Raw genomic sequence first — 13,574 nt, forward strand, 5'->3', positions numbered from 1 at the left:
AGTCGAGGGAATTTTTCATGCAGGTATCGGAATGCTGGCAAAGTCCGGTCAATGGCTTTCACGAAGTTCTTCATCAAACCTAGTTTGATGTGAAGGGGTGGTAGCAAGATTTTCTGAGCCTCAACCAGAGCTGGGTGTTGGATATTCTTCTCTCCAATGGCTACATTCTGCCTGTGAGTCCATTCCTTCCTCATGTAGTGCATTTCCCTTGCTCGGCTATCCCACTCGCATAAGAAACACATGTATTTTGTATATCCTTGCTGCAGTCCCATTAAAAGGGCAACTACCTTCAAATCACCACAGAGGTGCCAGCTGTACTTGTTATACTCAATGGAATTCAGTAGCTGCCTTAAGTTATCGTATGTCTCTTTCATGTGGACAGCATACGCTACTGGAATAGATGGAAGAATGTTTCCATTGTGCAAAAGCACAGCCTTGAGACTCAGTTTCGAAGAGTCCACAAATAGTCTCCATTCTTGTGGGTCATGAGTGATTTTTAAAGCATTCATGAGGCCCTCAATATCGGAACAGAATATCGGATTACTTTCCTTTCTGAAGAAAGGCTCCAATTGCTGGTGGCGCTTTCGATATGCAGTAATTGTGACATCTTCTTCTAGAAGATTCCATTGTTGGAGTCTTGATCCTAGCAATTCTGCCTTGTTCTTTGATAAGTCCAAATCACGAATCAGGTCATTTAGTTCTTCCTGTGTTATTCTGTGTGGGGTTGATGATGCACCACAGTGAAAATCTGGATCACTGCATGCTGATGGACCAGGAGAAGAACAGGTCGACTCACCTTTGTCTTCGTCAGATGAATCAAGAGAATATTCTGCTGGAGGTTCTGGAATAGGAAGTCCCTCACCATGTGGAACTGGTCTCAATGCAGACGGAATGTTTGGGTAGACTATTCTCGACTTCTTTCGCTTCGTTATTCCGCCGGAAAGAGGAGGAACCAAGCAGAAGTAACAGTCATTTAGGTGGTTGCTTGGCTCTCTCCACACCATTGGGACTGCAAACGGCATTGATGACCTTTTGCAATTCAACCACTGTGAAAGCTGTGTTGTACATGTAGCACAGCATATATGCGGAGCCCAAGGCTTGTCTTGGTCACCAACCTTGCATCCGAAGTAAAGATGATATGCCTTCTTCACTTGAGAATTGATACTTTTCTTCTGGTTGGCAAATGTCACTTCCCCACAAATAGAGCAAAAATTGTCCGCGGTATTAACACACTTTCGAGGCATTACTGTTCTTTATTGTACGTAAATGGATAAAATAATAAGTTTTATGTAACAGTAGCTTGAACTGTCTCGCACAACGTCTAAAATATTTTAAATGCTGAACCTATCTGATTGGGCTTTATATAGTACACTGCTTACGTCAGCTTCAGCAGCCGCCTGGCATTAGTATAATAGGCCTACACATGTATAGTACACTGCTGACGTCAACTTACTTCAGCAGCCGCATGGCATTAGTATTGCATTGCATCAGAAAATGATGCAATCAACTGTGGATGATGTGAGCATGATGGTATTATGCAATGTTACATCATTATTCCGGATGTTGCTGCAGTCCTACTGGAGAAATTTACACAGTGAAACATAGAAAATGAGGTATATGAATATCTTCAAAACGAGAGCCAATACAAATTTTTCACGGTTATATTCGTGTTCGGCACACCAAAATACTACAGATTAGGGCCTTTTCAAGTCAGTAATGATTTCACTGTTGACCAGTGTTACAGAGAGAGAGAGAGACAGACAGAGACAGAGACAGAGAGAGATTTGTTCAGGGCTCTATTCTATGTAACCCATGATATTATGATTCTAAATCCATCTTAAGCTTCGGGTTCTTCATCAACGCCATCGTCGTAATCATCAGTAGCATTATTATCGTCTTTACGCCAGTCAGGTGCGGTATATGGCCCGCTGATACAGCTGGCTGCTGTGAGGACAATAGTTTCATAGAAGACATCACTGGAACCCAAACTAATAATGCGTCACCGATAGAGTTGTCACGACTCTATGGAGACTTCAATTACCGTACTAAACTTTGACAGGTATTGATGTTTATCAGTCGTAACCAATGATGGACGGCGTCAACATGTCAATATTTCTCTTCAAACTTTCACCGATCTGTGAACCTTGATAAACCTTGTTAAATTACAATTATTTTGTCTGACCGGTCCTTTACACATAAACTGAATAGCAACAGTCTTAAAATATAGGTTCATTAAGGTAACAAATGGTAATTGTTGTTATTTGTTTGTGTTGACGATAAGGCTCACCCAACACACAAACACTGCCTTGTATGTCGTGAAGCTCAAATGAACAAATTTACGTTTATATAATATGGAAAAAGCCTCATTATAAAAGCTCGACATAAAAGCCCGAAAGCCTGATATAAAATGGTCTCATTAAACGAATAACTGGTTATACAGCTAATAGGGAGATATCCATCTTTTAAAGAACTACAAGAAACCAAGATAAAAAGGAACGTAATAAAAATGTCTAAATTTAGGGATATATTTATTATATATGCGAAAACTCTGTTTTATTAACATTGTTAGTTTTGACAGTCGATGATTATATTTGATACCTTTATGAAACATATGTAAGTTTTACAGCCATGACCACCTCACAATGAAAAATCCATGTGCAGACAGCCTTCTCAAAACGTAGCTCATCAAATGGCTTGAAATACAAATACATCAAGACATACTTGTCGCATAGGTGATTAATTCTATGTCCTATGAATAATAAAATAATGCATATAAATACGTAAATACACATGCATACAAATCCACTCTGTATGCTTCACATAATTCCTGTTCTACATACTGATAAATGGAAATACACATTCCAATTTAATTTTCTAATGGATTCTACTATACATTAGAAGGTAATACTCTTTAATATATATACCGTGTGTTATGTTCCATATCCTAATAAAATAGCTATACGTTATATTACACAATCTTTTAAATTTCCATCTACACAGATCAACACAAATATTCGACTGAGCTATTTCCTACGTGTTGAAGCTTTCTATTTGTTTCCCAGTTCAATTTCGCTTCCCCGTTTTTACTGGGGGGGGGGGGGGGGGCGCCAGACAGATCCCCACCACCACCAATTTATCCAAAAAGAAAATAGAAAAGGTGTTTTATGTGTTGCTGTTTCCACCAGGTATATTGTTTGTTTATTTTTTTTCAAAGAAGTTTGATAAAAAAAAAATTAAAATAAATTTTTGATGGGGTATTTGTTTTGTCCTAGTGTTATCTATAGGGTTGTTCATCCGAGTTCGGTTTCTATCACCTTACTCGAAATCCCTCCCCTGAGTTCTTAGTTGACCTTGGGTAGAGGTCTCCTACGTCCCGTGTGTGCATTGTGTATATATGCTATATTGTGTGTGTGCTATACAGCTTTCGTGTAGGGACAGCACGATGTTTTCAGTTCATCCCAGTTGTCTTAATATACATATATATTTTTTTATTTGGATATCACAGATCCATTTGATAATTTTGATAAAATTTAGATATTTAAAATTTTAATTAAAATTTTTGAATTCCGGCGAGTGAACGGTGTACTACAGGTTTGTCATTAAAAAATGCTATTGTTTTATATGCTTGTTGGTATGTGTCGTTCCTCGCATTAGTAAAATTCTAGAATGGGGCCGACTGTGCTCGGGTGGGGGTCCACACTTTATTTAATTGTATTTCTCCCGACTCGAGTTTGGCCGCCTCTTTATTATTTAATCTATTAACCAAAAGATCGGGGCCCCGAGTGGCCGAGTGGTCTAAAGCGCTCTTCGTTACGGATCACTGCCATCTCACCTCTGTCTGCGGCGGTTCGAGTCTAGGATTCAGCCAATGTGGGTATGTGAGAAAGCTTGCCAGTAGCTTCTCGTGGGTCGGTGGTTCTTTCCGGTGTTTTCCCGGGTTCTTTCTCCACCATTAATACTGGCCGCCATGTATAGCCTATCGTGTGCTGAAAAATGGCGTTAAACCCCACAACAACAACAACAACCAAAAGATCCAAAAGGGTTTAAAGAATTTTCCATAGGCGGGAAAAGAACTATGCAGAAAGAGAGCTGTATAGTTAGATAGGAGAGGTATAGAAGATTTTTAGTTGCCAACTAGCCTATTCCCCTGTTCTTCTGTATGGTCTGCTAGTTTTCTACGTGGGGTGTTTTTCCCAGACTATTTAATGGGCCTGTTCACTTCGCGTAGCGCCATGTGACATAGCCCCATGACGTCATTGCCTCATACTTTTACCCACATAGATTCCCTGTCCCAGCCATTGGTTTCTTTTTCTTAACCCTAATAAAACTTAAGTACATTTTAATTTAGGTCCGCGTTAAGGGGTGGGGTAGCAAACCGAAGCTCCCTCCCATCTCCCCTCCCATTCCTTTTCTTTATTTTAGTAATTTTAAAATTTGAGACATTACCGACGGAATTTAAATTGGCTCTTAATTTGATGACTTGGATGCTTAAAGAGAGTGAGAACACATGTCTGAGTTGAGGGATGAGGTGGGGGTTCTGGCCCGCACACTGGCAGTAGCACACCCCTAATGGGTAGAAAACCAAAGCCCCCCCCCTCCTCATGGTGTCTCACACACCCTCCATACAAGTTGTACATAGATTTATTTAGCCTACTTGTTTATTTGTATTATTTGCCCGCATGCCATCATGTTCTCAATTATGTATTCAATGACCTTAAAAAGTGTGCTTTTGTCAAAATCTCCATCTAGGAAGAGTATGTTATTCCTTCGGTACATTTTTTCTTTTGCAGATCTCTATACTTAATTGTATTCTTTGGTCTTTCCTTTTTTAGCATTGTGTGATAAAATGTTGTTTTTTTTTAGTATGATAAGCTCTTTTGCACAAAGGGCAATTTGGTATTGATTTTATAAAATGTCTCCTTAATGCAACATCCCAAGTTAGCAATGCGTTGTGAAGGTATTTAAAAATTAGGCCTTGTAATTTTAGTGATTTGATTTGGGACCAGTACCCCCACGCTCTTGGCCAATTAACCCCTTAGTTTTCTTGTTGTTTTACATCTAATGCTTTTAGCAATTTCCTCCCTTATCCAGTTATATGTTTCCTCTTTCTTTTTATTCCACAAATCATTTTTTCTCTAAATTTAATTATGAGATCTTTAATATTCCTAAATTTTCTGGGTACCTCCAGTTTTTTGCCGATTAATTGTATATATCTGGTCTGTTTCTTCGGCTAAAACCAGACCAGTATATATATAGGGCTTCCCATGGAGTCTTTGGTTCTACATTTATCGTTTTGAATATGTTCAGTATATTTGAGCATTTTAGTAATAGTGTGCTTGGTGGTGCTACCCCCCCCCCCCCGTTTGATCTATACAGAGTTTCCTTTATTATATAGTGTGTTTTAAAGCCCCATATAAAATTTATTATTTCATTATCTATTTTATTCAATACTTTATTTTCTATATCTACTAATTTCATGATGTAGTTCATATTCGAGTAGAAGTATGTTTTGGCCACTTGGGCCCGCTCCATTATGCATAATGGCGTTAGTGCCCAGATGTTTATATTTTCCTTTATTTTCCTCAGCATACTCTCATAGTTTTCTTCACCATCATTTTTCCCAAAGTAAACTCCTAGTGCTTTTACCCTCTTTTTCACTAGGTGGGAACCCCGGGTGGTTACCACACCAGTTGCCTATTTTTAATATTTCTGTTTTATCGTGGTTTATCTTAGATCCAGATGATTTGCCAAATTTTTCAAACTCTTCTAATAGGTATTGGTATGATCTGGTATCTCTTATAAAGTTGGTGCAATCATCTGCATGCTGGAGCATTTTGAACTCATACCGTAAGTTGGAGATTTTTATCCCTTCATTTTCTTCTTGTTTCTTATCCTATGGCTTAATATTTCAATCGCTATTACATATAATAGCATAGACAGCCTTGCCTCACGGATCTTTGTATGTCAAATTCTTTTGTGATAGCGCCATTTACCTGTACTTTTGAGGTTATTTTTTTGGTACAGGATTTCGTTCCACCTTTGAATTTTTTTTCCAAACCCATATTTTTCTAAAAATAATTGTGTATAGTTGTGTTCTAATCTATCGAAAGCTTTCTCTTGGTCGAAAAGTACCATAGCACCTTTCTGACCTGTTTCATTTATGTAATCAATTACTGCTCTTATATTTAGAATGTTGTTTTGAATATATCTACCCTTTCCACCACAAGTTTGATTTATATTTAACATTTTCCCTATTCTCTTTTTTACTCGATTCGCTAAGATCCCACTTAAAATTTTGTAATCCAGATTTAGGATGGAGATGGACCTCCAATTTTTGAGAACATTTTTGTCTCCATTCCCTTTTGTACATAATAGTTATAATACCCTCCCACATAATGTGTGTCATTGTATAATTTTTTAAGAAAATATTGTTGTATAGTATTTCTAGGATCGGCGATAACTCATCGTGGAATCTTTGATAGAATTCCACGGTGAGTCCATCTCCACCTGGCGCTTTTCCTTTAGCTAATTGTTTAATTGTTGTATTAATTTCTTCTGTCGAGATGAGATCGCCACATATGTCCCTATGTTCTGTTGCTATCATCTCGCACTGTACTTTCTCTAGGTAACCATCTATGGTATTGTTATCAATTTGTTGCGTAGTGTATAGGTATTTGTAATACTGAAAGGACACAGTCCATAATGTCATTCTTTTCTGTTAGTTATTTATTGTTATATTTTATCTTTTCAAGTTTCTGCCCCCCCCCCTTGTTTCCTCCCTTTTGTATAATCCTTCAGCTTTTTTTATATATAATTGTGTGTATTTTCCTGCTCTAATGCTCCTTCCTTTATTTTCCTCTTCTTTTAACTTTTTTTCATCATTTGTTTTCTTTCCTCTGTATTAGTTTGTTCTAATTGTGATTTAATTATCTCTTTTTCCATATTGATTAATTCTTCCTTCTTCTTGAATAGGCAATTGCGTTTTCTTTAATGTCGTATTTGAATTTATCCCATTCTTCAATTATGTTTACATGTTTGAATCTGAAATTTGTTATATCCCTCTTTGTCATTTCTATATATTCTCTTTCTTCTAGCATTTTATTGTTAATCTTCTATATCCCTTTCCACCACTGACTCCTATTTTTAATTAATGCTTCTAATATTATTATATTGTGGTCTGATATGTTAAATTTTAATATTTCCGCTTTTTTGTATTGGTTTTTTTTCGTAATTTGTGACGAAAAATTTATCTAATCTGCTTGCTTTGTCTCCATATTCATATGTGTATTCCGTTCATAAAAGATTCAGTCTTCTATACAAATCTAATAGTTTATTCTTAGATATTAAATTTTCCATCTCCTTTTTGATTTTTATGTCGTTTGGAGTAAACTTCCCCGTTTTATCTATACTTTCCCCCACCCAGTTAAAGTCACCTCCTATAATTAAATTATCCATAGAAAAGTTGTTTAAATATTAATATAAGTTTTCTATAAAATCTCTTTTTTTGTTCCTTTTCACAGGAACGTAGATATTTATTAAATGAGTTTTCTGAATCGATATATGTATCATCCTTCCTCTAAAATCTATCCCTTCGTCCTTTCTTTCCCACGTCCAGTTCCTTTTATTTTTAATTATTACTGATCCCCCCAAAACATCATCTTGTACAAAGTCATTAGTAATAACTATCGCATTTAGTTCTCTTTCTATCGTACATTGCATTTCTTTGGTTAGTTTATTATGAGTTTCTTGTAAAAATATTATATCGTATTCAGTTAGTTTTATCAAGTTCTTAACTTTATCATCATTTATCCCATTTGTATTTAAGGAAGCTGTACAGAAGTTCGTACCCTCCATTCTTTCTTCCTTCCCACCAGGTTGCCGAATCACTTTATACTTTTTTTCCTCCGTTTTTTTATAGTTATATTCAAGAATTATCTGTTAAGTCTTAGGGCACTGGCCCTCTGATTGATTTAACTTATCTGGTAGTTCATTTGTGGTTTCTGGTTCAGATCCCGACTCAAATTCATTATTCTCAATTTCACTATCTGATTCCTGTTCCTGTTCCATTTCACTGTCCATTCCCGTTTCCACGTCCGTTGTTTTGTCCGTTCCAGTTTGTTCCATTTTCTTCATTTTCTTTTTAACAGTCAGTGTTTCTTTTTTCTCTGGTGTATTTTCAGTAGTGGAGGTTTGGTCCTCTCCCAAAACTGAGTCTTGTTCCCCAAGGGAATGACTAGAGGTGGTTTCTACCTTTTTCCTCTTTTTGATCCTCAATTTGGGGATTGTTGTTCTGGTGAGGGGTTTCATATTAATTGGTGCGGAAGTAAGGGGTTTCAGACCCATTAGGTCTATTTGTCCCTCATCCACTGGAGTTATTTCTATATCTCCCGAATTGCTTCTTTCTTCTCCTATCTCGTGTTGAAGGAGGTAGTAAGGATTTTTTTACTAGTAGATTTCCTTGATTTTCATTTTGAGAATGTTCCGCCCTCCCCGTCTTATTTGGAGTGAGGAAGTTCTCCCATCCCATATTTTGTAATGAGACATCTTCCGTCATTTCATTTTCTTATACTTTTACATTACTTTCCTGTGTTTTCTGTATGTTTGTCTCTGTATCTTTTGTGCCATTGCTAATTGTTTGAGGTGGCTGGGGTGTTTGGGTTGTTTGGGGTGTTTCTTGTCGTATGGCTATTAGGAGATTTCCTATCTGTGTTTGTAGTTCTTCATTTACTTCTACATTCAAGTTTGTTAACAAAAGTTCCCGCCTTTGAAGCATAGGCTGTTGCTGCAGACTGATTAGTACATTCCTTTGCCGCATGTTCAGTCTGTTTACATCTAGGGCATAATCTATCCATCTCACAGCCTCTGTATCAAGTCTTAAGAAGAAAACCTAAGACATAGAAATAGGCTGGGATTCTTTTTTACGAGTCTCTTTCGCTAGAAGTGGTCTTCCATCTTTTTACGAGTCTCGTTTGCTCGGAGTGGTCCCCCTCCCCATACCTTTTGATACTTCCTTGCATCCTCCGCTCCTTTCAAACATCAGGAAACTACGGATTAATTTTTACACAGGTGTGGCTAGATAATTCATTGTCCCCATGTCTCTTTTAGAGATTAGCTCTCCCTACTGGCAGATTTTTAAATTCCTCTAATTCAGATTGGCTGGTATGCCTCGTTTGATGTTCGGCGGCGCATGGAACAGATCTTCTCACATGTGACTGTGGGCGTCGAAATCTGTCCTTCTTAGCGACACAAGACCTTAAATCCTTTTGAAGCGACTAGCCAAATAAACCATCTAATTACAAAATAAACACATAGCTGGTCATCTGTGGTTCGCATCAGCAATTTTAGCTGAATGTCATAAACCTTACGTAACCATTAGCCAGCAAGAAAGTTAAAATCACGGAAGTAATTATGGAAAAATTATGATTATATTTCCTAACACTGCTCTAAATCAATAATAGCTGTAATAGCTGTGATTGTACATTGTCGTGATATCAGCTGTAATCATATATTGTAGTGATATCAGCTATAATGATATACTGTAGTGATATCAGGTGTGACGATATATTGTAGTAATATCATCTGTGATTATATATTGTAGTGATATCAACTGTGATTATATATTGAAGTGATATCAGCTGTGACGATGTATTGTAGTGATATCAGCTGTGATGATATATTGCAGTGATATCAGCTGTGGTGATATATTGTAGTAATATCAGCTGTGATTATATACTTTATAGTGATATCAACTGTGACTATATATTGTAATGATATCAGCTGTACGATATATTGTAGTGATATCAGCTGTGATCAATAGTGATATCAGCTGTGATCATATATTGTAGTGATATCATCTGTGATGGTACATACTAACGATATCAGCTACAATGATATTTTGCAGTGGATTTTATTTCTACTTAGTTATGATTTGTGTTTCTAAGAGTGGCATGACTTGGATATGAATTTAACTATACACCTGTCACCATCCACGTACCACGCATTGCTGATTATATAAAACCCCATCACAAATTATCACTCAATTTGTTCATGAAAATACATATCTCGTCCCTCAAGCCCATTTGTCTTATTGTTGCCCATTATGCATATCATTGCTATAATGAAACTAGCATTGAAGGATATACGAATCCTTTAGCATCAGGCTATACATTTGTCTTCGGAGTTCGGATATAACGAATATTTCAAATTAGTTACCAATACAAATATTTCGAAAATCTATTTCAAAATTAATAAATTATCACATAATTTGCATGTAGAAACTTGTAGTTGTAATAGATCACATCCTATTCTAATTAGAACATATATTATATATCCTTTCAGTATATTATTATTCTACAGTCTTAAACTAACCGACAGGAAAAGCGAAACCAACAAATTTAGTAAAGTTCATCGAATAATGTATTTATCTGGAATACAAAGTGGAAATTTAAAAGGATATTACAGTATTATGAACTAAATCTCAAGTGATCCTATATGTTATATCACAATTCCAAAAGTATAGAGTGTTGCGAATGAATACCAGTGGTGATACGAATGAATTCCAGTCTTCCATGTTCTGATATGCCATTAGTCTTGAATGTACTAATCTGCAAACAGTCTTGGTGCATCAGATTGATATAATCCAGAATGTCATTGAATGAATTCACATTAATTTCTAAATATTGATTTAGTCCTAAAATCAACGAGCACTTTGTATTTCTAATGAATAATTGAAATAAACAAAATTCTCTCAAATTATAACATAACACAACTAAAAGATTGATTTCGCTAGACAGATGTTAAGACAGGGATACTATTTCTGATGTAAATAACATTATATGCATCCCCGTCTGACCTATGTCGCAAAAACCATTTTCTGAAAATGACATGTCATCTAGACAGAAATTTCTATCAAATTCATAGACAAGGTTGGGACTGTTTGCTTAAAGTTTAGCAAGCTAACTGGCAAATACCAGGTGTACCATGATTTTGTTTCCATGGAGAATACCAATGTCCTGAACTCAAATCCAAGTAAATATGTTTGCAAAACTTATCTTAGAGTTTATTATACACTCATGGACAAACGTTACCACTGTAATATGTTGTTTATAAAAATGACCGTTACAATATTTAATCTTGGACAAAATATTAAACACACAATATAGCCATATATAAAACATAATGTACACAGAGATGACTATGTCTTTATTATTGATTGTGCACATTATTATTTTCACCGAATTAAAAAGACAAATTCTCGATTTCGGGTTAGGCCAAGTACAAATTAATTGAATTTTTATATTGTCAGCATAGTCATTTTATTAGAAATATTGTTAATTTCAAATACAAATGATTTATCTTTTGGTCTCAGGTACATACATACATACATGCATACATACATGCATACATACATACATACATACATACATACATACATACATACATACATACATAGTTCATACAAAAAGCGGACTTGTTCGTGATGGATCAGGGTCGACAGTTGACAATAACTTGAAGAAGTTATCATTAGGGCCTCTCCTGTTTAACTGAGGCTGGGAAATAAAACGTAAAAATAAAAACTGATTTGGTTAGTGAATCTCCTACATCTCAAAGACCACGACACTCATAGATTTGTGACACCTGGAATTTGAGGACGATGAAGTTCTCGCCGGTTGTAGGAACCTGTAATAAAGAAAACGATATACAAGTAACCTCACTTACTTACACTAACATAAACATCAAAGATGGCAATGATCTCGCCTACCTACACTTACCTACACCTCAACGATGACAAAAACCTCAATTACCTATACTAACCTATGCTTTAAAGATGGCAGTGTACTGCCAGGATTCGATACTGTATACAGCTGTTGTGAGGCAAGCAAAAAACATTTCATGAAAAGAAAAATGCAGACACGGTATTCTAAATATCTTTAGTATGCAAACTGGGTCTTCATCTCTTAGAAGGTCTGCTTTATAACGACTGTAAATTGGTCTAGACACGTACAATGATTGCGCATTATCGTCTATATGTACACAAAAATTATGATGTATACGCTACTTTTATTGTGTAATATTCATCTGATGTTAAGCATATGATGTGTTTCATGGCAGTAAGGTAGATTAGTCCAAGTTTCCTGTTAATTCTGGATAGATGTGCTGAGGTGAGAGGTCAGAGCACATTCTCTGTCGAAAACATGAATTTAGCAGCATTGGATTTTAACAGGGGATACGAAAATACAGGAGCAGATATGGACATTTCTTACAGTATTGGTGTCTAAGGAACGCTTGATACAAGCATACACGTGTGGAAAAGGATGACAGCCTCGAAATTTAGCCACCATGTAGCTAAATAATACTGAATCTGCATATAAGTACTGGACAATAGGTTCCTGTGTCGGCTAATAAAAGTTACAGATTATATTTTAGTTATGTCTGAGACGATGAACATTCATCTTGTCTATTTCACGTAGGAAGGGCTTGATAAGAATCTCAGAATTTTTGAGCCCCTGTTAAAAATTTACTCTGTGCCGCTACCTGCTAGTTTAAGCGAAATCCATCTTTTCACAAGGAATGCGTTCTGACAAGTCTCAATATCTAAAATGGGGTTGCAAAGATCAGACAAAACACCTTCTAGATGCTAGACATAGGGTATATAAACATGAACATATCGACGAAACATATTTCGTTTTGTACGGGCTGATGTGATAAATGTTAACAATACTAAGTATTTCAGAGAGAGAGAGAGAGAGAGAGAGAGAGAGAGCGATTTGGAAACTATCCCACTGACTATAACAAAGGACTAGTGACAGATGCCTGATTAAAAATAGCTGATACGTCTCCATGAATTATGTTGGAATAGACTGGTTCTACTGACATACAAGTGCAAACAACACAAACCTTGATCTGCCGTCGCATAATATGCCAACATCTGAGGGTCAGTGATGTTTGGCTTACTGATAACTCTTAACATACTGCATATACACGCAAATGCCGGCACAGTCTGCGACTGCAGATCTTGGTCTGTGCAGTCTGTAGTTGGATTCAACTTATAAGCGAATTCATACGGTAATGTCAGCTTCTTTGTCTAATTTTGATTAAAACGAACAGAAATTGTAAACAAGCCGTCCATGCGATATATATATATATATATATATATATATATATATATATATATATATAGTGTCTCCATATTAATCCCTTGAGTATATGCCAAAAATCAAGAAACAGAAAATTAGTACACGACTTTATTAAAAACGGAAAACCTTTGCAAAGACTTCCATATTGGAGGATACATATCTTTTTCAAAGATTAACGTTATAATTATATAATTACACATTGTCCACAGACATCTTTTGGGCCTTTAATAAATTTATCGATCAGACAAGGAAGTAATGAATAACTTTGATGGTACGTTTGATACAGATTGAACGGCTGCATTTTTACGGATGTGGTTGCATTCGCATACCTTAAATGGAAAAGGTCGAAATAATTTAGACTGACAGTGTTTGAGGAAACCCAATAAATGTCATATTTTCTCTCAACAATACAATTGCAAGTCCCATTTTATGTTGTTT

General features: G+C 36.1%; 1 protein-coding gene across 2 annotated transcripts in view; it reads left to right on the forward strand.

Annotated features, from left to right (window-relative positions):
- The window catches only part of LOC149792318 (uncharacterized), a 101,906-nt gene that overhangs the window by 59,553 nt on the left and 28,779 nt on the right, over window positions 1-13,574 (forward strand). The window lies entirely within an intron of this gene.

Source organism: Sinohyriopsis cumingii, chromosome 9, assembly GCF_028554795.1.
Source record: "Sinohyriopsis cumingii isolate HCF-2022 chromosome 9, ASM2855479v2, whole genome shotgun sequence".
Lineage (NCBI taxonomy): Eukaryota > Metazoa > Mollusca > Bivalvia > Unionida > Unionidae > Sinohyriopsis > Sinohyriopsis cumingii.